General features: G+C 37.2%; 1 protein-coding gene across 1 annotated transcript in view; it reads right to left on the reverse strand.

Annotated features, from left to right (window-relative positions):
- Nucleotides 1-26,651, reverse strand: part of RRP15 (ribosomal RNA processing 15 homolog) — a 46,311-nt gene that overhangs the window by 1,829 nt on the left and 17,831 nt on the right. The gene's annotated exons all lie outside the window — the stretch shown is intronic.

Consider the following 26,651-nt stretch of genomic DNA (forward strand, 5'->3'; position numbering starts at 1 on the left):
ACTGGGTTAAGAGATTACTTATCTAATTCTGCTGAAGCTATCTTTTATTTTAAAAAATATAGCCCTGAAACAGTCATACCATTAAAAAAAAAAAAAGGACACTATTACAAACGGGAAAAATCTCCTATTGGCTTACTCCTCAGGGCTTGTCCCTCAGTAGAACCCAAAGACTGGACAGCATATAAATGTGACCAAAGATTTGCAGAAATGACTTAGTGAATCAAACAGTGCACTTTGTACTATAATTTAACCAGCATAAAGAAACAAAAACATCTGTGCTAGGTTAAACCCAACAGTAAAACAGTTCCAATGCTTTTCACGCCACACTGATAGAGAGTAATGAAGTAGAAAGGCAATTTATAACGCTGCTCACAGAGGATGCTAACACCTCCCCATCCCTCATCTCTACAGTGTCAAACCTACGTTCCTAAAAACGATTTCTGCTTCTGTCAGATTAAGTTACCTAACTGGATAAAAGGCCATTTTCCCTGATTCAACTGAAGTTTTCTTTGCCAATCTCTTCACCTTACTTAAAAGAGACAGTTGCTCCCAATGAACAGAGATCCACTTAGAACCAATAACTGTAACACTTCTCCTGCCAAATTAATTATTCAAAGTTTTCAATTAAATTCTAAAAAGTGTATGCTTCCTGGTATAGGCATACACAAATTACTAACTAGTAAAGACAGCCTGACATTAATGTTTGTGTTTACATGCGAGTATGCACAACCTTAATGGTAAGGCTCCATGTTTAAATAACTACACCCAACATGCTATGAACACGTTACCGACCCAGAGCAGGCAGACCCCACGTGACCGACCTCAATGCAGACTTGCTTCTACATGAGAGCTCACCCTGACAGCCAACTTCTGCCGCATCACAGAGTTGCAGGCACCACAAGAAACAAGGGAAGGAAGAAGGGGAGACGAGGACAAAATCTCAAACAGGCAGTTCAGAAAGAAAGAAAGGAATAACAGTGGACCAAAGGAAAGGATTCATTAATTTAAATGGTTAGACCTACTGTCTCAATTAAGACGATCAAGTAAACGTATGTTTTAGGCAAAGAGAGCGATCATAGCATAAATTCAAAGCTCTTCTCAATTGTCCAACTGGAAAATAATGAAGTAAAGCTTTACTGGAGGGTCTTGGTGGTGGCGTTCTGGTTTTCAAGCACTCATACAGTCTGCTTCAGTCAGTCTCAAAGTGTGGCCCTCACACCAGCATCAGCATCACTTGTTAGGAATTCACAATCTCAGGCCCATAAATACAGAAACATTAAAAAAACAACAACCCCCAAAACTTGGGCCCTGTTCCGGACCTACTGTATCAGAAACTCTAGTTTAAGCTCTTTTAATAAGCCAACCAGAGCTTCTGATGCTCACTAAAGCCTGAGAACCACCAAATAAAAGGACAAATATTTCTTAGAGACAGTTTTCTTTCACTGCTGTAAGACTAAGTACACTTTACGGCTGAGAGAGAAAAGATTTCAGATTTTGGAATCCAATGCAGACACAGCACTGGATGCCTGACAGACTGCCATCATTCAAGCTACATTACAGTGGCATTTTTATACCACAAAGCAACAATATGGAGAAAAAAACTGACAACATAAAATTTAGTACGAACAAGTGTAGGTTAATATAGTTTAAAACCAGGTATTTTCTATAGTATCTCTCAAGATGGCAGCTCAAGAAAAAAAACCTCTCTCAAGATGACCCTTTAACTTCTAATGCCTCCACATGCTGAAGAAATATGCAGCAAGAACGAAGGCAGGGGATCCGTGTGAAGGCGGCTGTGTGAACATAGACAACTAGGCCTGCTCAACTGCACAGCTTAAGCAACAAAGGAAAAGTGACTGCTGTTTTAAAGACATAATCCACTAGGACAAGATCCAAAGAGAAAAACAGCCACAAAGTTTTAGACGGTGGAAGCAGATGGACTGGAGGCAACTGTCTTGGCAAAGCCAAGGAAGGTGAATCCTACAACTGCGACTGTCAGGCTGACAGCTAATCCAAATCACACGGCAGAATGTTCAGGGGAAAAAAACCCAAAACTTAGAAACGGGCAGTTCTGGGTACTTCTGGAAGTGAGGGTAAGAACAGAGGAACCAAAATAAAGAGAATTGGGTGACAGTTATCTTAAGAAACAATCAGGTCTCTAGATCCGTTCCCCACTCCACACTCCCCTGGCAGAACATCTGAGGTTTAACCCCTGGAGAGGTTATGAGCTAGCACAGATGAAGGCATAGGTGCAGTACCAAAACCAAGGGATTAGGTTACACACACACACACACACACACACACACACACACACACACACACACACACACACACACACTCCACCCCCAACAATGAGTCCCAGCCTTCTTCTCACATTGGGCTCCCAAAATGCTGGTCAGCAGATCTTTTTTCTCCAGGCAGGAGATCAGGAATACTCTAGAAAATCTGACCAGTTAATAATAAATAACCCACAGAGAGAAGCCTACATTAAAGCTCACATGTCATGTGGACAATATCCACATACTCAGAGTTTCCAGTAACCTTTTTAGGATTATTTGTTCTAGTCATGAACAGACAACTAAGGTTTATCAGAAAGAAGACAGAGAATAACATAAACACAAGCATTTAAAAAGCAACTTGCTTGGGAGACTGGATTGACATATATACACTAATATGTATAAAATAGATAATTAATGAGAACCTGCTGTATAAAAAATAAATAAAATAAAATTCAATAAATAAATGAAAAATAAAAAGCAAATTGCAGGAAGAAGAAACTATTCAGGCAGACAGCAGAAGCAAGAAGAACTACAATCCTGCAGCCTGTGGAACAAAAACCACATTCACAGAAAGACAAACAAGATGAAAAGGCAGAGGGCTATGTACCAGATGAAGGAACAAGATAAAAACCCAGAAAAACAACTAAATGAAGTACAGATAGGCAACCTTCCCGAAAAAGAATTCAGAATAATGATAATGAAGATGATCCAGGACCTAAGAAAAAGAATGGAGGCAAAGAGGGAGAAGATGCAGGAAATGTTTAACAAAGACCCAGAAGAATTAAAAACAAACAAACAGAGATGAACAATACAATAACTGAAATGAAGAATACACTAGAAGGAATCAACAGCAGAATAACTGAGGCAGAAGAACAGATAAGTGACCTGGAAGACAGAATGGTGGAATTCACTGTTGTGGAACAGAATAGAGAAAAAAGAATGAAAAGAAATGAAAACAGCCTAAGAGACCTCTGGGACAACATTAAACTCAACAACATTTACATTATAGGGGTCCCAGAAGGAGAAGAGAGAGAGAAAGGACCAGAGAAAATATCTGAAGAGATTATAGTCAAAAACTTCCCTAACATGGGAAAGGAAATAGCCACCCAAGTCCAGGAAGCGCAGAGAGTCCCATACAAGATAAATCCAAGGAGAAACATGCCGAGACACACAGTAATCAAACTGGCAAAAATTAAAGACAAAGAAAAATTATTGAAAGCAGCAAGGAAAAAATGACAAATAACATACAAGGGATCTCCCATAAGGTTAACAGCTGATTTCTCAGCAGAAACCCTACAAGCCAGAAGGGAGTGGCATGACATATTTAAAGTGATGAAAGGGAAGAACCTACAACCAAGATTACTCTACCTGACAAGCATCTCATTCAGATTCAATGGAGAAGTCAAAAGCTTTACAGACAAGCAAAAGCTAAGAGAATTCAGCACCACCAAACCAGCTCTACAACAAATGCTAAAGGAACTTCTCTAAATGGGAAACACAACAGAAGAAAAGGACCTACAAAAACAAACCCAAAGCAATTAAGAAAATGGTAATAGGAGCATACATATCGATAATTACCTTAAACGTGAATGGATTAAATACTCCAACCAGAAGACACAGGCTCGCTGAATGGATACAAAAACAAGACCCATATATATGCTGTCTATGACAGACCCACTTCAGACCTAGGGACACATACAGACTGAAAGTAAGGGGATGGAAAAAGGTATTCCATGCAAATGGAAATCAAAAGACAGCTGGAGTAGCAATACTCATACCAGATAAAATAGACTTTAAAATAAAGAATGTTACAAGAGATAAGGAAAGGACACTACATAATGATCAAGGGATCAATCCAAGAAGAAGACATAACAATTATACATATATATGCACCCAACATAGGAGCACCTCAATACATAAGGCAACTGCTAACAGCTATAAAAGAGGAAATTGACAGTAACACAGTAATAGTGGGGGACTTTAACACCTCACTTACACCAATGGACAGATCATCCAAAATGAAAATAAATAAGGAAACACAAGCTTTAAATGATACATTAAACAGGATGGACTTAATTGATATTTATAGGACATTCCATACAAAAACAGCAGATTACACTTTCTTCTCAAGTGCACACAGAACATTCTCCAGGATAGATCACATCTTGGGTCACAAATCAAGTCTCAGGAAATTTAAGAAAATTGAAATCATATCAAGCATCTTTTCTGACCACAATGCTATGCGATTAGAAATCAATTACAGGGAAAAAAATGTAAAAAACACAAACACATGGAGGCTAAACAATACGTTACTAAATAACCAAGAAATCACTGATGAAATCAAAGAGGAAATCAAAAAGTACCTAGAGACAAATGAAAATGAAAACGTGACGAACCAAAACCTATGGGATTGCAGCAAAGGAAGTTCTAAGAGGGAAGTTTACAGCAATACAATCCTACCTCAAGAAACAACAAACATCTCAAATAAACAACCTAACCTTACACCTAAAGGAACTAGAGAAAGAACAACAAACAAAACCCAAAGTTAGTAGAGGGAAAGAAATCATAAAGACAAGAGCAGAAATAAATGAAACAGAAACAAAGAAGACAATAGCAAAAATCGATAAAACTAAAAGCTGGTTCTTTGGAAAGGTAAACAATATCGATAAACCATTAGCCAGACCCATCAAGAAAAAGAGGGAGAGGACTCAAATCAATAAAATTAGAGATGAAAAAGGAGAAGTTACAACAGATACCGCAGAAATGCAAAGCATCCTAAGAGACTACTACAAGCAACTCTATGCCAATAAAATGGACAACCTGGAAGAAATGGACAAACTTTTAGAAAGGTATAACCTTCCAAAACTGAACAAGGAAGAAATAGAAAATATGAACAGACCAATCACAAGTAGTGAAATTGAAACTGTGATGAAAAATCTTCCAACAAACAAAAGTCCAGGACCACATGGCTTCACAGGTGAATTCCATCAAATATTTAGAGAAGAGCTAACACCCATCCTTCTCAAACTCTTCCAAAAAATTGCAGAGGAAGGAACACTCCCAAACTCATTCTATGAGGCCACCATCACCCTGATACCACAACTAGACAAAGATACTACAAAAAGAGAAAATTACAGACCAATATCACTGATGAAGATAGATACAAAAATCCTCAACAAAATACTAGCAAATAGAATCCAACAACACATTAAAAGGATCATACACCATGATCAAGTGGGATTTATCCCAGGGATGCAAGGATTCTTCAATATATGCAAATCAATCAATGTGATAACCATATTAAGAAATTGGAAAAAAAACCCATATGATCATCTCAATAGATGCAGAAAAAGTTTTTGACAAAATTCAACACCCATTTATGATAAAAACTCTCCAGAAAGTGAGCATAGAGGGAACCTACCTCAACATAATAAAGGCCATATACGACAAACCCACAGCAAACATCATTCTCAATGGTGAAAAACTGAAACCATTTCCTCTAAGATCAGGAACAAGACAAAGATGTCCACTCTCACCACTATTATTCAACATAGCTTTGGAAGTCCTAGCCACGGCAATCATAGAAGAAAAAGAAATAAAAGGAATACAAATGGGAAAAGAAGAAGTAAAACTGTCACTGTTTGCAGATGAAATGATACTATACATAGAGAATCCTAAAGAGGCCACCAGAAAACTACTAGAGCTAATCAATGAATCTGGTAAAGTTGCAGGATACAAAATTAATGCACAGAAATCTCTTGCATTCCTATACACTAACAACAAAAGATCAGAAACAGAAATTAAGGAAACAATCCCATTTACCATTGCAACATAAAGAATAAAATACCCAGGAATAAACCTATCTAAGGAGGTAAAAGACCTGTACTCAGAAAACTATAAGACACTGATGAAAGAAATTAAGGATGATACAAACAGATGGAGAGATATACCATGTTCTTGGATTGGAAGAATCAATATTGTGAAAATGACTTACTACCCAAAGCAATCTACAGATTCAGTGCAATCCCTATCAAATTACCAATGGCATTTTTTACAGAACTAGAACAAAAAATCTTAAAACTTGTTTGGAGACACAAAAGATCCCAAATAGCCACAGCAGTCTCGAGGGAAAAAAACGGAGCTGGAGGAATCAGACTCCCTGACTTCAGACTATACTACAAAGCTACAGTAATCAAGACAGTATGGTACTGGCACAAAAACAGATCAATGGAACAGGATAGAAAGCCCAGAGATAAACCCACACACCTATCGTCAACTAATCTATGACGAAGGAGGCAAGGATATACAATGGAGAAAAGACAGTCTCTTCAATAAGTGGTGCAGGGAAAACTGGACAGCTACATGTAAAAGAATGAAATTAGAACACTGCCTAACACCATACACAAAAATAAACTCAAAATGGATTAGAGACCTAAATGTAAGACCAGACACTATAAAACTCTTAGAGGAAAACATAGGAAGAACACTCTTTGATATAAATCACAGAAAGATCTTTTTTGATCCACCTCCTGGAGTAATGGAAATAAAAACAAAAACAAACAAATGGGACCTAATGAAACTTAAAAGCTTTTGCAAAGCAAAGGAAACTACAAACAAGACGAAAAGACAACCCTCAGAATGGGAGAAAATATTTGCAAAGGAATCAATGGACAAAGGATTAATCTCCAAAATATATAAACAGCTCATGCAGCTCAATATTAAGAAAACAAACAACCCAATCCAAAAAAGGACCTAAATAGACATTTCTCCAAAGAAGACATACAGATGGCCAAGTAGCACATGAAAAGCTGCTCAACATCACTAATTATTAGAGAAATGCAAATCAAAACTACCATGAGGTATCACCTCACACCAGTTAGAATGGGCATCCACAGAAAATCTACAAACAACAAATGCTGGAGAAATGTGGAGAAAAGGGAACCCTCTTGCACTGTTGGTGGGAATGTAAATTGATACAGCCACTATGGAGAACAGTATGGAGGTTCCTTAAAAAACTAAAAATAGAACTACCATATGACCCAGTAATCCCACTACTGGGCATATACCCAGAGAAAACCATAATTCAAAAAGACACATGCACCCCAATGTTCATTGCAGCACTATTTACAATAGCTAAGTCATGGAAGCAAGCTAAACGCCCACCGACAGACGAATGGATAAAGAAGATGTGGTACATATATACAATGGAATATTACTCAGCCATAAAAAGGAACGAAATTGAGTCATTTGTAGAGACGTGGATGGATCTAGAGTCTGTCATATAGAGTGAAGTTAAGTCAGAAAGAGAAAAACAAATATCGTATATTAATGCATATATGTGGAACCTAGAAAAATGGTACAGATGAACTGGTTTGCAGGGCAGAAATTGAGACACAGATGTAGGGAACAAACGTATGGACACCAAGGGGGGAAAGTGGCGGCAGGGGGAGGGGTGGTGGTGGGATGAATTGGGAGATTGCAATTGACATATACACACTAATATGTATAAAATAGATAACTAATAAGAATCTGCTGTTTAAAAAATAAATTAAATTAAATTAAAAAGAGAATATAGTGGATAAACTTTAGTCAGTTGCTTTTAGTGTCTTTTACAAAAACAAGAAGCTCTGGGGAAAACAAGATGTTTCTGCTAGGACAAAATGCATGACAGGACAATACTGCCTGGGTGTGGTTTGGTTTTTAGTGCCTGGGGCATAGTCCATATTAATAGTATTTCTCATAATCCTCCTGATATGATCACTGGAGAAGAGTGGGAATTGAGCTTTTTCACTTATTTCTTTAAAAAAAAAAAGAAACTATTCAAATAAAGAAAATTTAGGGGAAAATACCATTAATATCCTTGAAGAGTTAGAAGATTATATTGCATCCACAAAGAGAGAACAGTTACTATTTTAAAATAAACATTAAGAGAATAACAAAGAGCTTGAAATTTAAAACACGATGGCAGAAATAAAAAAATTATTATAAGGGTGAGAAGACAAAGTTAAGGAAACCACGCAGAAAAGAGTAAAAAGAAAAATGTGATGGAAAACAGAAGAAAAAGTAAGATAATTCGAGAACCAGTCCAAGAGGTTTAACATACAAATAACAGGTCTACAGACAGAGATATGCAAAAATGGAGAGGAGGAAAATTGATGAAACACTTCAAGAAAATTTCCCGAAAATGAAGGACACACATTTCCAGAGTGAAAGGAGCCCTCCTGAAAGTCCAAAACACTAAAAAAAAAATGAGCCACATCAAGGACACCATGTACAGTTTCAGAACAAAGGGGTGCTAAAAGAATGCGCTATAAGCTGCCAGAAAGCAAACAAATAAATCACATACATACAGATGATCAGGAATCAGAATAAGATTCAGATTTTCCTACAGCACCACTGGAAGCAAAAAAGCAATAGATGAATGCTTTCCAAATGCTAAAAGAAAAGAATTTCCAATTGAACATTTAATACCCAGATACTCTGTTATTCGAGTGTGAGGACAGAATAGAGGCACTTTCAGACACATGAGGTACCCAAAACTTTACTTCCAATTAAGCCTTTCTCGAGAAACTACTGAGAATGCCCTCCACAAAAAGGTGGAGTAAATCAAGAAGAGAAAGACACAGGCAAGAAAAAAATAAGGACATCCAATGCAGGAAAGAGAAGGGCATGTCCAGGATGAGACTGAATGGAGACTCCAGCACGGTGACTAGTCAGGCAGGGAGGAAAGCTTGCAGCGGTGACCTCGGGAAAGGCTGCTGAGAGCTGTCATCACCAGCCAACTGCCACAGTCCCATCATTTTAACTGGACAAAACCCCTAGAGGGTATGCTTTACCCAAACAGTGGGAGTAAACCAAGAAAGAAGAAGATACGAGATCCAGGAAATAGGGAATCCAATCCAGCAGACATTCCAAGGATCAGAAGAAATTTACGTCCCAGGATGACAACTGTGAAGCGGCCCAAGGGAGCAATCAACCCAGAAAAAGGAAAATAGAGGATTCTAGGAGAGAATGTCTCCAATAAAGTTTTTATAATAGATACATTACCTGAGGTAATTTCATTTTGAAAAACTAAATAAATTGTGGACGTTAAATATGAAAATCAAGGCAATTATTCATTTCAGGAAAAACAAATAGAAAGGAAACATAAGTAAGGAATATTATGATCTTCAGCTGTAAATAATACTTGTGCAGGCATAATAATATATGTTGAACACTGAATTAGCAAAAAATTATAAACTAACTATATTGAAAGGACATCCGGGAGGAAACAGAATGTGTAAGAGGAATGAAATATTTGCCTACAATAAGAGAAAGCCAACAGGTAACACCTCAAATTGACAAATCAAAAGATCTGGCTCTGTGATAGCTGGGAATATGAGATGTGTAAGTGCCAGCAGAACTAGCCACAGGAGCCAGCTCTCCTGGTTGCCCAGGTTGCCCTGGGGTCAGAGCCGTGCAGAGTAGACAGAATGGTGCAGAAAACTGCTTTATTTGATAATGAACTTTTTGGCAAAATGTGGTCTTTTAAACTATATGCCTAAGTAAAAATTAATTTAAAAAGGAAAAAACAGGACAACAAGGAGAAAACCAACTATTCTTCAATCATTTCCACAAATCCCCAAGTTTTACAAGCCTCCTCCAACATCTTCCTAAAAAAATCTCTCCCAAGAAACCTTTCTGGTTTTATTAACCATAATGATTCTACTTTCCTTTCTAACTTATTCAATGAAAAAAAGAATTATACTATGAAGCTATTATGTGCCAGACACTTTATATAATATTCCCTTGCTTCTAATTCTCCTAAGTTTCCTAGCCAGATTGCCATCATCCTTCTCATCTTTAATAAGGAAACTAAGGCTCAAAGAAGTGAAGCAACTTATTTAAGTCAGAGTTAATAAACAGCTGAGTCAATACTTAAATCCAGATCCATTTGATTCCAAAGCCCAAGTTCTTTCCATAATACTACACTGCTCTACAACTTAATCAATATGAACACAATATATTACTAAGTCATCTGTTATAACCTAAAAATTACACAGTAGAGTGAGCACTAAAGTACACTGAAAACAACTGAATACACTTTCAGATAATTTCTACGAAAGTCAAAACTTGGGCAAATTATCTCACACAACAGATTTACATAATTTCAACTTACTGGATCTTTTCCATAAAGATGACTTAACCATTAAGTAGAAAACCTCCTAAATGCTTGGAGCACCCACAAAGAAAAGGTGGATCAGAGATTAATATAAGAAAAGGAGAAAGCTTGAAGCAAATTCCAAATGTGTCATTTGTTGGTAAAATTTCCCTAGGGTGATCCCTAGATAGGTTTCATTAAATGTTAAGACATCACGAGAATTAAAGGTTTTTGTTTTATTTGTAAAATAGAAGTAGTGGCAATATGATGTATTATGTTTACAACAGGAATAAAAAACCAAAAGAGTTCTGGATGTGAATCATTGTTAACCACTGACTACAACACTACAAATGAGAAAGTTTAGATAGAGGTCCGAGACCTGAAAGAAATTAAATGTACTTCCCTTTCTTAACCTTGGTATAAATGTAATGTAAGAGACAGTTAATCATACTGTACATGTGAGGCACAGATATTTACCACCGTCAGATGGAAGTTGTTTTGACATCTAAGTCTGGATGTGTTGACATCTAAGACGGGATTGATAAAAATTTAGCAACTTATGAAGTCTGTCAGGGTTACTGCAAGGCAGCAATGACTCAATGACCTAAAGCAACCTACAAGACAACTCTCTGTGCCTACATCAACTGAAAAATAAAACGGACTTAAATGCAAAAAACTTAATGAAAACCATATGACGCAAGGAAACAAAATAGTCCCCACCCTCACTGGCCTGGTTTTACACAAATATTTAATCAAGATCATACAGAAGCAGTCTGTGTTGATTTTGAAGATGAAGACAACCCTTAAAAATGTTAATCAGCTTCCATTTCAAGGTTCAAACATACACTGGCAGCTATTGAAAAGAAAACTGAAAACAGAGGTTTGGAATTATTCATTAGTCTAATACCAAATAATTAAGAGCTTAACCTCATTTCAGTTTTGAAGGGGGAAAATTAAAGTCAAATCCTAAAAAAATAAACATTATAATCATATCTAAATTTAGCAATCAGCAATAGCTGATTTCATTGCTTTCCCTAAGAAGAGCGTTCTGTTTCCATTTTAATTTATTTTCACCTAAACTAAAAAAGGTTCATACCACTGGTTAAAGTCATCTTAATACCTTTGTTGTTGCAAATTTTTGTAAGCTATTTACAGCTGTAGTTAGTAATCTCCCCTACATTTGCGAAAGGAAAATCAAAATGGAGTCAGTATTGCTAAGAGAGCCCTCTAAAACACAGCCAAGGGGCCATTAAAGAAGTGTGACTTATGCACATCTCAGCCTGGATGGAATCTCACCCTTTGACCTGATGAAGCCATCCAGAACATCTACCAGAAATTCGTGACAGCATAGCCTATCTACTTATTGGACCCTACCCTAAAACAACTCATGATTTCTTAAGGACAAAAATATTTTCTGACTTCAGTCAGAGTCAATCACAATTCTCGTCGGGTGACTTTTAACAACCTCGTGGCTTTTCATCTGTATGATGAAACTTTCTCTTCCCTGTAACACTCTTCTGGGATCAACCGAATCGTCTGCATCTCCCAAACTGCAATTCTTAAGACCCCAAATAAACTCTTTTCTTATTTGCAGACTCCTGCTTCTTTTTTTTTTTCTTTTTTTTTTTTTGGTTGACATATTAAATCCTATCTAAAAGTTCTGCCTTGAAATGAAGGGTATATGAGAAATCCCTTTATATAAAAAAATGTATTCTGGTAGAAATCAAAAGAAGTAAAATATAGCCCCAAATCTTTAGAATTTAAATAAGAGCACAAATGATTTTCTAATTGTGCAAGACATTGTTAACATACCTCTAAAGAACTGAAAATTCAATCATAAAGGACTGAAAATTTTCAATCTAGAATATACGAGAATTCCAGTGAAGAACCTACTGATTCAAGTTTATATGAAAGATCCCATATCTAAACAAACTCAAACGTTTCTCGGATTCCCACAGAATTCTTACTAAGCAATTCCTACTTGCCTTTATCAATTTTTGCCTTCTCTATTCCTTCACAAGCTTGTTTAACTCTTACTAGGATGGTATTCCAGGCAACAAGCCCACTGGGCTTCATTTTTGTTAACTTTTTGTTTAGTTTCCAGATTCTTGTACAGTTTACAAATTCAGATGGGTAATTTCTAAGATCCAAGCAAACTAGAAAAGCATTTAATAAGAGATCCCAGGAGAAAAGATCAAGATGCTGAAATCATGTCACCTTTAATTACAGCCCAAGCACATATTAAATGTACAGAACTCTCTAAGAAAACCTAATGCTGCCTGGCTTTCCAAGAATTCAGGCCTAGTATTCCTGGAAAACAAGCTTTTTTGATGCATTTTTTTCCATCCACTATACTGTTTTTTGCTTTTATTTCATTTGCTGCCCTTCACTTTACTATGCACTTAACACTTATGTCCTTGTTCAAAGTGGTTCTATTTGGTTTCTTCTGTTCTAACTTGCTATCTATATACATCTAGCTCCACAAAATTAAGTCTTAGGAAACATTCCTGCATCCCTGATTTTCTTCATTGTTTATATTCTCTTAAGAATTCTTAAAAGCTGACTATACTGCCTAAAAAGACAAACAGAACATCTCAAGGAGCCTTTTGACACAAGTGCTCTATACATTTTCATACTCAATTAGGATCATGAAATATTTAGAATACACTCTGCCAGTCAGTCTCTTAAAGCACATCCTTATTCTTATACCTACTACATTACATAGTACATTAGTGAGAATTGAGATTTATAAACAAATTAGCAGAGCTATGAATTTATCTAGAAAAGAGACACCAATGTTTTAATATCACAACTTTGTTAAAAGCTTAAATGAAAAAAAACATACATAAGCCCCTCCTCCATGTGAGGACACAGCAAGAAGACATGGCTATGAACCAGGAAGCGGGTCCTCACCAGACACCAAATCTGCCAGTGCCCTGATCTTGGACTCTCAGACTCCAGAACTTTGAGAAATGAATGTCTGTTGTTTCAGCCACCTAGTCTGTGCTAATCTATTATAGCAACTTGAATGGGCTAAGACAGCATGTTACCTATTTTCCTCTTCTGAAATATGAGGGACGATAATAGTAAATACTCTCTCCCTCACATATCACATACACACATAGCCATAAAGGTCATTGATATAAATAAATGGCTGCTTTTGCCAACACAAAACTCCTTGTCATTCTTTTAAATGTAATATGTGATTATTATCCCTCCATTCTTCTCCTTAATTTCTTGAAGTACCCAACCCCCAAGGTCTTTGCAGCAATGAAACGTACAGACTTCTTGCTAGTCCAACACTGCAGTTAGTTTATGAGACGGGGTATCAACAAGGAAAAATTTTTTTTCAAAATATGGAAAAGTTCTTTGTAAAACCATGAAAAGCTAGCTATACAAACAAAACTAAGTTATATCTGGTAGATAATATGCATACTATCAATCAATCTAGTGAAGTCAACAAAAGATTTAAAAATAAATGGATTGTCTCACTAGAGTTCCTTGTACAAATGGGTGATTCCAAGTCTGGGACACAGGAAGTTCAAGGTTTGGTCTGGGACATCTTGTTATCCCAGAAGGCAAGAAGTACTCAAAGAAAAATGGGGTCATGTCAAAAGGGCACAAGAGCCACTTTGCACTGGTTCCCATTACCTCATTTGTGAATTTAAGCATCAAAAAGCATAATGTTTGTAAAATACTGAACAAATAAAAATTCTTATGTCCATGATACTAAACAAAAAACAACAAAAGGCGGGGGGAGAGAAGGCTCTCTTGCCAGCACTGGAGATGACTGCTAACCCAACTCCTCACTCCAGAAAGCAGTAATTAAAGGGAAGGGAACATTAGCCCCCATCTTTAGGAAATTAAATTCATCCCTAGAAAAATTAAATAAATAAAAAATAAATGAGAAAATCACCATTCTATAAACTCCAATGACATAACTGTTTTAAACAAGGATCATCAATTGATGCTAAAAGGCAAAGGAAAGATAGAGAAAGGTACTTGCTCCTTCCAAAGTTATTCATCCCAGAAATTACTTTATAACTGTAGGGGGAAAATGCACTTTTAATAAGGGACTATTTATTACCACTTTAACCAAATGAAAAACTACCATCACTAATATGGATGTGATGCAATAGTAAGTACAGAGCATCTAAGTATCACACCTATGAAATAGGCCAAAAGAGTTTAACCTAAATCCTAACCTTTAGTCCTAACTTCCAGCCTACTAAAAAAGGGGCAGAGAGGAACAAGTTAAAAGATATCATGACAAAACCATTAGGCAAATTCAGAATCTGGATTCATTCTTCAAGACAACTGGTTTGTCTCTTTATATATTCTTCTTAAAAAAAGGTGGGGTGGGGTGGGAGAGGACAAGGGACTGGTCAAGAAGAAAAGAGACCAGGATACAAGCAAATGCTCGGTGTGAACCTCGACTGGATTCCAGTTCTCGAAGTTATAAAAGAATCCTTTGAATTCTGTGGTATGTGAATCATACAACAATAAACCTAATTTTTAAAAAAGAATCTCTGGGACAGTATAGGGACTACCTTCAAATAATCATCCCAAACAAACAAAAACTAGGTGGAGAGAGGATAGGCAGACAGGTATAAAACAAACACATGGACAAGTGCTAACAATTTTAGAAACTAGGTGACAGAAATACTGGTCTTTCACATGTTTTTCCTGTTTGAAAATTTTCTATAAAATAACTGAAAAAAAAAGGATTCTAAAATTTCTATTAGGCAAACAATGATTAAATGATATCCAATAACTTTAAATTCCTTGATAAATGAATAGAAAGTCAATTCTAACAGTAAACTTATAAAGAATTTTCTTTCTTTCTTTCTTTTTTTTTTTTTTTGGCCACACTGCGTGGCTTCCGGGATTTTAGGTCCCCGACCAGGGATTGAACCCAGGCCCACAGCAGTGAAAGCGCCAAGTCCTAACCACTGGACCACCAGAGAATTCCCCAAAGAATTTTCTAAATGAGTCTAATGAGTTTCATAATTCTGAAGTGTTTTACTATAATATTTTATCTTACTTCCTCCTTAACCAGTTTTAAGGAATGAGGTTTTAAAGTGGGTCATTCCCCAAGTGCTACTACATAACCAGTGAAGGGGAGGTGAGACCCAGAACTCAGCAAGCTGCCTTGCTTACCTCTCTGTCTAGTCTGGGCAGGCAACACTGGGGCTCGCCAGACAGCCCCCCTTCTTTCCAGCTCATCTAGGTGAGAGAATGGAGACAGTTTTCTGTTCTGCTTCTAAAAAAGTACCTCACTATTTTAAGCACACGGGCACTAATGGCTGAAAGACAGTTCTGGAGCAATAGAGACTAGGTTTTCACCCCGAGTCTGTCAATTATTATCAGTGTGTCCTGAGGCAAGTCATTTAATCTGACTTTGGGTTTCTCATCTTTAAATGAGAGTTCTAGTATTTCTTAAAATGATAATTATATAAAAACACCTTCCATAGTACCTGGCGCAAAGCAAACAATAATAAGGCCCCTCCCAGCCCATTTACCCTGTCCCTACCACTAATGCCCTGAGTCATCACGTACACACAGAGCCCCCGACTGAGGACATCTGTGATCTTCTAATGTTCTGCGCACTATTCACAAAGTTGAGAACGTTCAAATAGTAGGAAAGCACCCACTTAGAAACCAAATCCCCCTTGCTAAGGAAGAAAGTTACAGTTCAACCACAGCTTGAAGTGTGGGGTAAGAGAAAGTGGACACATTTCTAGGTCCTCAAAATCTAGTTTTATTACTTTGTAAGAAGAATGCATTACTAGGCCAGACACACCTAAATGAGAGAGAACCTTCCAAATCTAAACACAATTTTTATTCAATTATTAGATAATTTTTGGACGATCCAGTAATTCAGCAGTAGTAACAACAGTTTCCTTACAAACTAGCTTCCAAATTCAGATTCATCTTTAACTATTATCTGTTAGGAAAAAATAAGAACTGACTATAAGAAACTCATTCTAATGACATGCTATTGCAAACATTTATATAGTGCTTCCTAGATGCCAAGCTTTCTAATTCTAAGCACTTTACGTATACTAAATCACCTGACTCTCACAGTATCTCTGTGAGGTCGTTATAACTCCTAGAATGACTGTCTTAAACAGAGAAGTATCCTAGGTTTGGTGTGGGTAAGCAACCCATCTGCAGTTAGCGGCAGACCAAGTATTCTGAACCCAGGCGGTCTGGTTCTCTAGTCAGTGTGTAAAATAATTCTTTTGATTTTTAAAAATGCACCATAAGTGCAAACACATGGGTGTAAGACACATCTTGTGCAGGACATTTAAATTAAAAAACAAAAATCAAAGAAAGAAAGAAAAAGCCTCAATCTCACTGATGAAAATCCTATGCAAGCAGCCACTTCAGCCCCTTCAAATAGAACATTTCTTCAAAGCAGGCCAGAAGATGTACGGCACCACTATTAATTTTTATTTTAACAGTAACTAAAGATTTCCACAGCAGCTCCATAATTATATTTTTCACTTATACCCATATTTCCCCCATGTCAAATGCTGTATGTTACCACACTGCCAAACGTACGTTCACTTTGATTAAAACTGCTGTTCAAATCAGAAACCACCCTATGTTAAAATTAAACAGCATATTTTAAAAGTGAGTACAAAGAGAAACTGGCTTTAGGCTGTTCCCATCAACAGCAAAGTGTACAATCATGCTCATTCTTACTTCAAACTTGGAGTCTCTCTTTTGTCTAAACTCTAATCTATTTAGGCATTTTCAGTAAACAAACATTAAGCTGAATTATTTACAAAGTGAGCATTCCACACATTCCTGTTAGAGCCGCTTTCATGTGAGAGTAAAACAGTGTTGCCCTGCAATGTAGGGGCAACTTAAGGACAGCATCTTTCTCCACCCCCTTGCCTGTCTTCCACACCCCCAACTCCTTTTAAAAACGGAGGCCTGGAAATGGCCGGGGGACCACCTAGGGACCTGTGTGAGGAGTCCCTCCATTCCTAGGCTTTCTCCCTTGGGAGGAGAATTCAGTAGGTCTATGAATCAACAGGAATGCACAATTTTAAAAGTACACAGCAATTCAGAGTCTAGGTCTAAGTTACCAAGATACCAAAGAAGCCAGGTATTTCAAAAGTATTCCCATCACTAAATACCTAGCTGTGAAGAAATCACATAGTTGTCATTTATGAGAAATGTATGAGAAACAGAGCCCCCTAACTTACCTCTATGCTTGACACTTAAAGCACTCATATCACAAAATCAGAAAAAAGTAAATACCTAGTCTCTTCCAGTAACTTTTCCCCTTGATTTTGATTGAAATTTGTTGTCCTGCAATCAGTAAGGAAATTACTTTCTAACAGAAACTAGCTAGCACTTTCTCTTACTACAAAATTATTATTGCGGTTTCGTTTTAACAAAAGCCCAAATTGATATATTGACAATTTCAAATAAATGAAAACACTGCAGAAAGTCTGTAATTTCAAGAGTGTTAATAACATATAGTCAATGATCTCCTAACAGCAGCCAATATGCTCTCCTTAGAGACTTAACAGATTTAAATTGCATCACCTTTGCTTCTGTGCCACCTTTAAGGAAACAGGCACTTAAGTTCCAAGAAATCTTACTGAATTTTAGTCAACTTTTCAAGAAAAGAGCAAAAGGAATAATCACAACTTTGAAAGGTAAGGAAAAAAATTAGCAGCTCTAATTATTAAAACCTTGATTATTCAACATACTGGGAAAACATCACTCTAGACTGGTATGTGTTCTGAATGGGGGAAGGAAGGTACTATTCCCTTAAGGATTAAAACTAATCTCTAGTGAAAACTTTTCTTATACAAAATGTAAGTTTTTGTTGCTTCCTTAAACAGAGTGCCCTAAATACAATCTTATCTTAAAAAAAAGAAATTCACTCAAGGTCAACATCAAGGAAGCAGCCAAGGTGCCCTGCCACATGTTGGTATGTGGCTGGTACATTCAGGGCTGCATTTATTTGGTCCAAGGGAGGGATTTACAGATTCTGGATTACAGCATTCCCTCCGAATAGGTGACAATTAATTCTTTAAACCTAGAAATGTTTCCATTTCTAAAGTACACTATTCACCTTCCCCGACTGGGTAAACAGACTAACTGTCCTCTGTGTTCGGGACCCTGCAGAGACAGACAGACTCGTGAGCTCCTGCACTAAGCGGCCTTCACACACACTGCTCTTCGGGCCGCCTGTTCCTTTGTGTCAGGCTTCCCGCACTAACCCAGGGCCTCTGCCCCGCGCTTGACGTTTTTGACCTGATTTACTGTCGTTCGTCTCATTTCTCATTACAACCTGGAGCAGACATTGCCTCCAAAAGTCTTTACCTCTCAGACATGTTCCACCTTTTACAGTCTTGATTTGGTGAAAGCTGTCACCATTTCTGAATCTCCCAAGCTGTCGTCGACCTCACAGTCACCCCACCCACAGTCCCTCCCTCTCCTTCATCCCTCTGAATCAGGTGAGTCCCAGACCCAGTCAACCTCAAAACTGCCTGTCAAATCTGGCTCCTCTTTTCTTCTCACCCCCATGCAACCTTAGCTCACCCCCTTTTAGTTCTCCCCTCCTGCTCTGATTACCACAATAGCCTCCCACTGGTTGGTCTTCTGACACTGGCTTTACATCCTCCAGCCTTCTTTTTCTTAAAAATAATCAAACCTTATCACATCACTTACCTGATGAAAAATTACAACTGGCTCCCAAATGCCTAAAGGATAAAGTCCAAATTCCTTAACTGAAGGTACGAGACTAAAAAATCTGATCCCAACTTACTCACTAGCTCCCCACCCGTCAGCAAACACCCTATATTCCAACCCCTATGGAAGAAGAAAAGAGAAAAGAAAGAAAATTATAAAGAATGTGAAAAACTGGAAAACTCTTAGGCTTTTTCCCCTTACAGTAGTACAAAGATTGGCAGTTCTTTTCCTCCTAACCAACTGCTTAAGTGTGCCTTGAAAAGAAGTAAAAATGAGATGCACGGTCTCTTTTTTCCTTGAATTATTACTAGTGAAAATGTCTACTGATTATGGCTTCGTTCTCTGATGCTTATTTCATTTAAGTGTTTTCAAAGACTGTCTCAGTATAGGCTGGTTTCAGCAACACTGAACACTTGTTCCAATTTATGACTTTCTTCACGAAATTCTTTAGCTTGAAGGTAAACACTTCAACAGAAGTATCACTCACTGCTGCCTCCTTCCCTGTTATCATCTGAATTCACCATTATACAATGAAAAATGCTTCTTCAGTTACTCAAAGCACCTTTACCTACAGGCTAGGTTGGTTCAATGGATGAACTAGTGCCACCACTACGTTTGCTTCATGACATTTTAAAATCAAAGCTAAGGTTCTTATATTCTTCCAAAGCACATTCCTCTTGAGAGTCACATTTTCTATGAACATTCTCACATCATAATTTTTCCAACTTTAAAACTTTCTAATTTCATGAGCTAACATCTATACCACCTGGAACATGTACTAAAACAATTTTTCAAATGGTTTCTCTTCTCGTTTCTATGTGAAATATTCGATGGACTGATTCATTCAAAGAACCAACCTCCACTGAATTTGACATTCAATACTTTACCCCAGATTTTTATTTTTTGGCTAAGAATCACTCTTTTCTTAGGCTTTCTAACTTCCACTAACAATGTTGCATTTCATAGCCCTATCTCACAAAATATAAATAAAATAAAAAATAAAAATAAACTAAGTCCCCTGTATTGATTTAACAAGATTTACTGTGACATGATATGATAGGGAATAGAGAAAACAATGGGCATAAAAGTGGATACTGGGTAGTGAACTCACCAGTAAGTGACATACTTCTGCATATAAGCTTTACAATATGAGGAACTTTTTAAAAAAGGAAAAAGCAAAAAAAAAAAGTGTTAAATTTGTGAATGCCAAGGTGTAATGTGTTTACATTTATTAACATGATGTATATCATCTGTACAAATGACCTGGCTTAACATGATGAAAGAGATACACAATTATTTATTAAGAAAAAAAAATAAACCATACATATGTAACTGAAGAAACAGCTCATTTTTTTAGAGATGAAAAATACTTAGAATAATAACTGCCCTAGGCACTAGAGTGAAGGCTTTTTTTGATTTACAAATATTAGCTGTTATTTCTTCTGAAACAAGCCCATCAAGTAACTTTTTGTCTTACTTCACAGTACCCAAGCTCAGCTCCAAGGAGTAAAGTACAGTAATTGGTGACTCAAATGTAATTTAATATATCAGTGTGACATCTTTTAAAATACTTGTAAGTCATTTCGAAATCTCTTTCCCTAAAAATGATCTTTAAAAAGCAATTACACCTTTTCTGCCCTAAGGAGGGGTTTCTAACATATGAGTTCCCAAGTACTTTGCTCTAGAAATAATGACTACCTACAACAAAATTAGGAAAGAAAAAGATTTAAAAACTTCTAAGGGCAACAGCATTATCCAAGTCAGCAGGATCAGAGGAGGAAAAATGTCTTGATAAAGAGCTAATGATATGAAAGGCAGTCTTGGAACATATCAAACAGTACTCCAATCTAGGCACCAAAAGCCTTGAAGAAGATCATGGTTTTAAATGAAATAAGCAGACTTTAAACAGCTGAAGTTGTAGCTCACAAAAACAGTAAATATAAAAACATAAAATGAAGTAAGTCAAATGTAGATGTATAGTGCACAAATACGTATCACCCTTAAAAAAGAGTTATAAATCATAGATATGTGACTTGTAAAGAAATGAATTAGTAATTCTCGTTATCTATCAATCAGATTACGTAACAAAAATTAACAGACTAGTCATATTTTTTAAAAAGCATATACTCTCTTTTCTTCTTTATTTTCTAAGAAACAATGCTAAATGCACATGTGCCAGAGCATGAATCTAAATATCTAAAGACTCTCAAAGGAAGAGAGATAATCACAACGATTGTTTCCAAAGAAGATGCAAACCTATAGAAATAGAGGTGAATATATCTGCTTCACGTGGACGTTTCCCTCTTTATATGGCTAAAATTTTAGGAAGTGTGCCTATAATGTATTTTTCAAACAATTCACTTCAAAACATTAAAAATGTCAAAATTTAAAGGTTTATTGTTTGTGAAATACTTTATAATCAACTTAAGACTACCAGTAATTCCATTAAAGCAATAAGAAGCTACGACAGATGAACCTTTTTGCTTTTAAAATAAAAAGGAGGTCTTCCAATTAACCCCCAGACATGCATTTATCTCCAATTCTTACAGGAAAGCCTACAAAAATTAAAATAAAGGTATAAAAGTTGTAAACATACAAGGAAACAATACAGAAGGGAAAACAATAGGAGACACAATATGCCAGCAAATTTTGGGGGGATGAAAACTAGACAGAGTAGTAGCAACCAATTAACAGAGAAAAAAATAAGCTGATGTTTAAGTGACAAACAGTGGATCCATGCTCAGGAACTGGGGGCAGTGGGCGGAGGTAGGGGTAATGGGTGTGATAAAACAGAAGAATGGCTGATAGTCCGTGTAAGCAGCAGTTATTAGACCTCTTGGCCCCCTCGCCAGCTTATGGAGGCAGGTGACTGACACTAACATGGACAGCAGTTTACTCCCTGAAAATATTAAACCAGAGAGGTCCTGGACTCTGGAGCACTGGCTAACACAGAGAGCTTGTACTGGATAAGTCTACGTACTGAATGCTGGAGCCCCAAAGACTATTCCTACATTCTGCTCCAAGAATACTGGCAGCAAGTTCTTACCCCATACATAGGCAGAGGATTCTTAAGAGTCTTCTCTAGGAAAGATATAAAGTTCCAGAAGAAAGTCCTACAGAAGCTGACATTTGGACATTCCCCAACAAAAGCACCAACTCTCTTGACTCTTCTATAGCTGAGCTCACCAACCAGTAAAGCCTGGGCTCATGCTGGGATGCTCAATCCATTCTCTAGTACTTTACTCGTAAATATGAGTAGACACTGAGGATCGCCATGTACTAAGGAAGGCCTCCAACTGGAAAGACTGAGGCCAAAGCAAACAGCAAAAATGAGCTCAGAAGAGACTAAAACAACGCAGAGCAGAAGACAAATTTAAGATGCCTATAATTAATTCCCCAAAGAGAACAGACAGTGCATTCGTGAAACAATAATAGGATCCCAAGAATAAAACAAAGGAACAAAAAGTGTTCTTCAAAATTAAAAAATATGAAGTCATATATTTTTAAAACTCAATTTAAGGGCTAGAAATCAAAGAACTTCCCCCAGAAAGGTGCCAGAGAGAGAGAAAATTAGAGGGGAAAAAAGTTATGAAAATAAGAGGATCAATCCAGAAGATCTAACAACCAATTAGCAGAAATTCCAGAAAGAGAACACAGAAAAAAAAAAAGGCACAAAAATCATCAAAGATATTAAATCCAAGAAACCAAACAACGTGTCTAGAAGGGAGGAACGTGAACTTCTCACTGGGTTGAGAGAGCCACCACGGGCTCAGCACAGGGAGTGAGCAAGCCGCCCGGCACATTTCACTGCAGAGTTTCAGAACAGCAGAGATAGAGAGACGAGCCCAAAGGTTCCAAGGGGTAAAGAACCAGAAATCAAAACAGCACAGGGCCTCTCACTGGCAAAAAAAAAAAAAAAAGAAAGAAAGAAACAATAACTTCAAATCTCTGAGGGAAGATTATTTCTAACACACACATCTATACTACATTAGTTTCCCATGTCTGCCATAATATCACTACCACCAAGTGGGTGGCTTAAAACAACAGCCATTTAGCGTGCCACAGTTGAGAGTGTGGCCAGGCCCCGCTTCCTGAGGGCTGTGGGAGAGAAGCGCTTCTGTGCTTCCTCCAGCTCCTGGGGGCTGTCGGCACTCTGACTCGTGGCTGTCACTCCAGCCTCTGCCTCCGCTGTGACACTGCCCCTTCTGCTTCTGCCTGTCAGATCTCCCATGTGTCTGTTACAAGGACACTTGTCACTGGACTTAGGGCCCATGCAGATAATTCAGTATGATCTCTTCATCTCAACATCCTTAACTTAATTACATCTGCAAAGACCCTTTTTCCAAATAAGGTACATCACAGCTTCCAGGTATCAGGACGTGGACTTATTTCAGGGGCCACCATTCAACCCACTACATATATCTAGCCAATGCATCAATTAAAAATGAGGATACCCAAATACGTTCCCAGAAAGCTACTGGTAAATGTAACCTCATCAAAATGAGGGAGAAAGCCAAGAGAAAATAAGACATTTAGTCCAAGAAACAGAGACTACTGCACAGGGAAGAGGCAAAGGGAATTCCCAGGACAGTGATAAAGCAAAGTCGAAAATAGACAGTGCCTAGCAGGTAAAAAACAATCAGTCTGGACTGTAGCAGGGTGACCATGAAGAAAATAGTACTGAGAAGGGTTTAAGAGTTCTTTTGAAGAGTGTAGCAAGCCTTTGGTGCATAAAACAAAGCAAATGTTAATTCCAGGAAAACAAAAACTGTAAGGAAATAAAGAAAGAAAATATTATCATATATTACTTGGCTTAGCAGTGAATAATGTTTACATTGAATACAGATTTAGCCAAAAACATGAATATACTATATTGGAAGGACCGAGTATGAGATGTATGGGGTCGAAGGAATGTTAAGAATGCCAATTCTTTACCTTCCATAAAAGATAATATCTAATATTGATAACAACACAGTATGAATATTATTTAATATATGGAGGTAAACACTAGAAGAAAGATCTATTACCTTGGGGCGAAGGGACAAGACAAGGGGTAGAGGGGGATGGGGAAGGGTATTTTATTTAGTTATAGTTCCCTTTTGGAGCAGTGTTCCTATTGCGTTGCAAATAAAATTTTTAAAAAAAATTAATGCAGCAAAAAAGAAAAGGTTCTGAGAAAAGTAACTTGTTCAGGGCCGTAATATAGCTAAGAAACGTTTGTCACAATGTCTCAAAGTTTCTATTATCTTGCAGGAGTATGGAAATTCTTGAAACAGGGTTCTTAAATCCCCAAGTCACATGTCTTCCTAAGGATTCAAAAACGGACAAACAGACAAACAAATAAACCAACCAACCACACACAACACCAAGAGCACTCCTGAGGTATACTGACAGTAATGGACCCGACCTCTATGTTAGATTATTACCACTCTACCCAGCTTTGCTTAATATAACACGACTGGCTCTTGTTTGTTTTGAACTTTAATGTCACAACCACCGGGTAAAGGGCCTGAAGATATGAAGGTCTTTCTAGATTGGTATCCTGACAGACAGCTGCCAGTGAATCCAGTTTATATGTGGATGGACGCTAAAGATTTCACAATATTAGAAATAAGAGATTAAAAGCCTGTGTTCTGAATACCATTATGCTCAGAAAAGAGACACCAATGAGCAACTTCCATAAAATCTCTTCTGTCAGACTGTATGAGGAGAGAAGGAGCATTTATTAGGCAAATGTGTAGCAGCAGTGGTGCTAGGATAAGGTGAAATAAGAGAAAAAGCTGAAATCTTATTCTCTACTTAATTAACGTCCTCCTTTATCCAGTCCATTAATACATGACTCATTTCCGAATGGTGTTTTGGCACACCAAACCGATTCCCACCTTGGCCTTCCCTCCTTCTCTTCAATTGCCTTAAAAGTCCACCTATTTCAAGTAACCTACATAGACTTAACTGTTCTATGTCCTAAATGAATAATATAGGTTACTTTGAAATTCTCCCCACAGATGGGAATAGCCACTTAATTTATAGTCTATTGTACCTAGTGTAATTGATGATAATAGTCTAGACATACTAATTGAGAATTTGTATGTTGTCATGTTAATCTTATTTACTTGAGATCATGTGTCTGTCTGAATTGTAAGCCTTTAAAAGATACAAGGATAGCACCTGGTACAAATAGGTACTTTACGTTTTTCCATAAGTATAAGATCAAAATGAAAACAAACATTTTTAAAAGAAAAAAATGTGCCAGGGTAGCACTGGTGTGGGATAGGTAGTTCTAGAAACAAATTACTTTTAAAGCAAAGCCACTTTGGTTTAAATCTCAAGGAATTTTTGACCTTGTCTCAGATTAGTACCATGCCTGTGATCACTCAAGTAGAAAAAAAGAAGGTCAAGGGCAAAAGAGCAAATGGTAACAAAGAAAATGCAATAATTCCACTGAAAAGAACCCTTCATGTATTTTCATAACTCATGAAAAAACTAATCCCAAAGCAAAAACAAATGCTTCTACTAAAACTTACTTTGAAACCAACGAGGAAAAGGGAAAAAAAGTCTTTCCTTTTCCATTGCCCCATTAGCTCTTTCTCATCCAATGCTGCTGGATCTTTCTCCAGTTCTTACAGTAAAATATCATTACATCACAAGTGAGAACAGAACACAGCCTGTTAGACTTTTTAACTAAAAAGTACAAATCCCCATGCACAGTATTCATGTGTTCATAATTACTTCTGACAAACACTTTAAAAAGGCAGCACCAGTAAGCACCACATTTACATAAATATACAAAATTTGAGTCCTTTGATATTCAAGAGATCAGCAAAGTATAAACAGCTTAGAAAATTTTTGTCAAAATTAGGTAAAATGGCCACTTAATCAAGAAACTTGAAAAATACTTCAACACTAGGCAGCATGAAATTCCTAAATGCTATTCTTGCCAGAGTTCCCATTGTCTTCCCAAAATACAAACAAAAAACTTACGAAAGCAACTCTAGTTTCCTGATTGAAGTACTCTTTGTTGGCCATAGAAACCAAGCCATCAAATCCAACTATGTACTTTGCTTTAATTTAAAAAAAAAAAACACAGCCCTTCTGAGAGTAAAGCACATTTCAGAACCTTTCACCTGGTACAGTAAAAAGAAAGCTAGTGGGGGTTCATAGGTCAAAAGGCTGGAGAAGCAGAGATTCATGCCAAAGATCATGAAAAGTATTTATGTTCTTCATCTCCCAAACAGCCAAGTATCATCAAAGCTGCCTCAGCACAAGGATGAATTCTCACCATATTTCCCAAAGCTCCAATTCTTCATTTCAGAAGTTACACACCATCACAATTACTGCTGTGGGTAACAGTCTCAATTGAAGCTGTATCCCTCACTTAGTCTTCTACAAAATGCACAAAACGCAGGATTTCAGATAGGAGAGAAACTGCTCTTGTCTCTAAAAAATTTACCTGAATCTACTGGTTCCTGAGTTCTAACAACATCTATAACTGGCAACTTCCATACTGAATA

The sequence above is a fragment of the Pseudorca crassidens genome, chromosome 2 (assembly GCF_039906515.1).
Source record: "Pseudorca crassidens isolate mPseCra1 chromosome 2, mPseCra1.hap1, whole genome shotgun sequence".
Taxonomy (NCBI): domain Eukaryota; kingdom Metazoa; phylum Chordata; class Mammalia; order Artiodactyla; family Delphinidae; genus Pseudorca; species Pseudorca crassidens.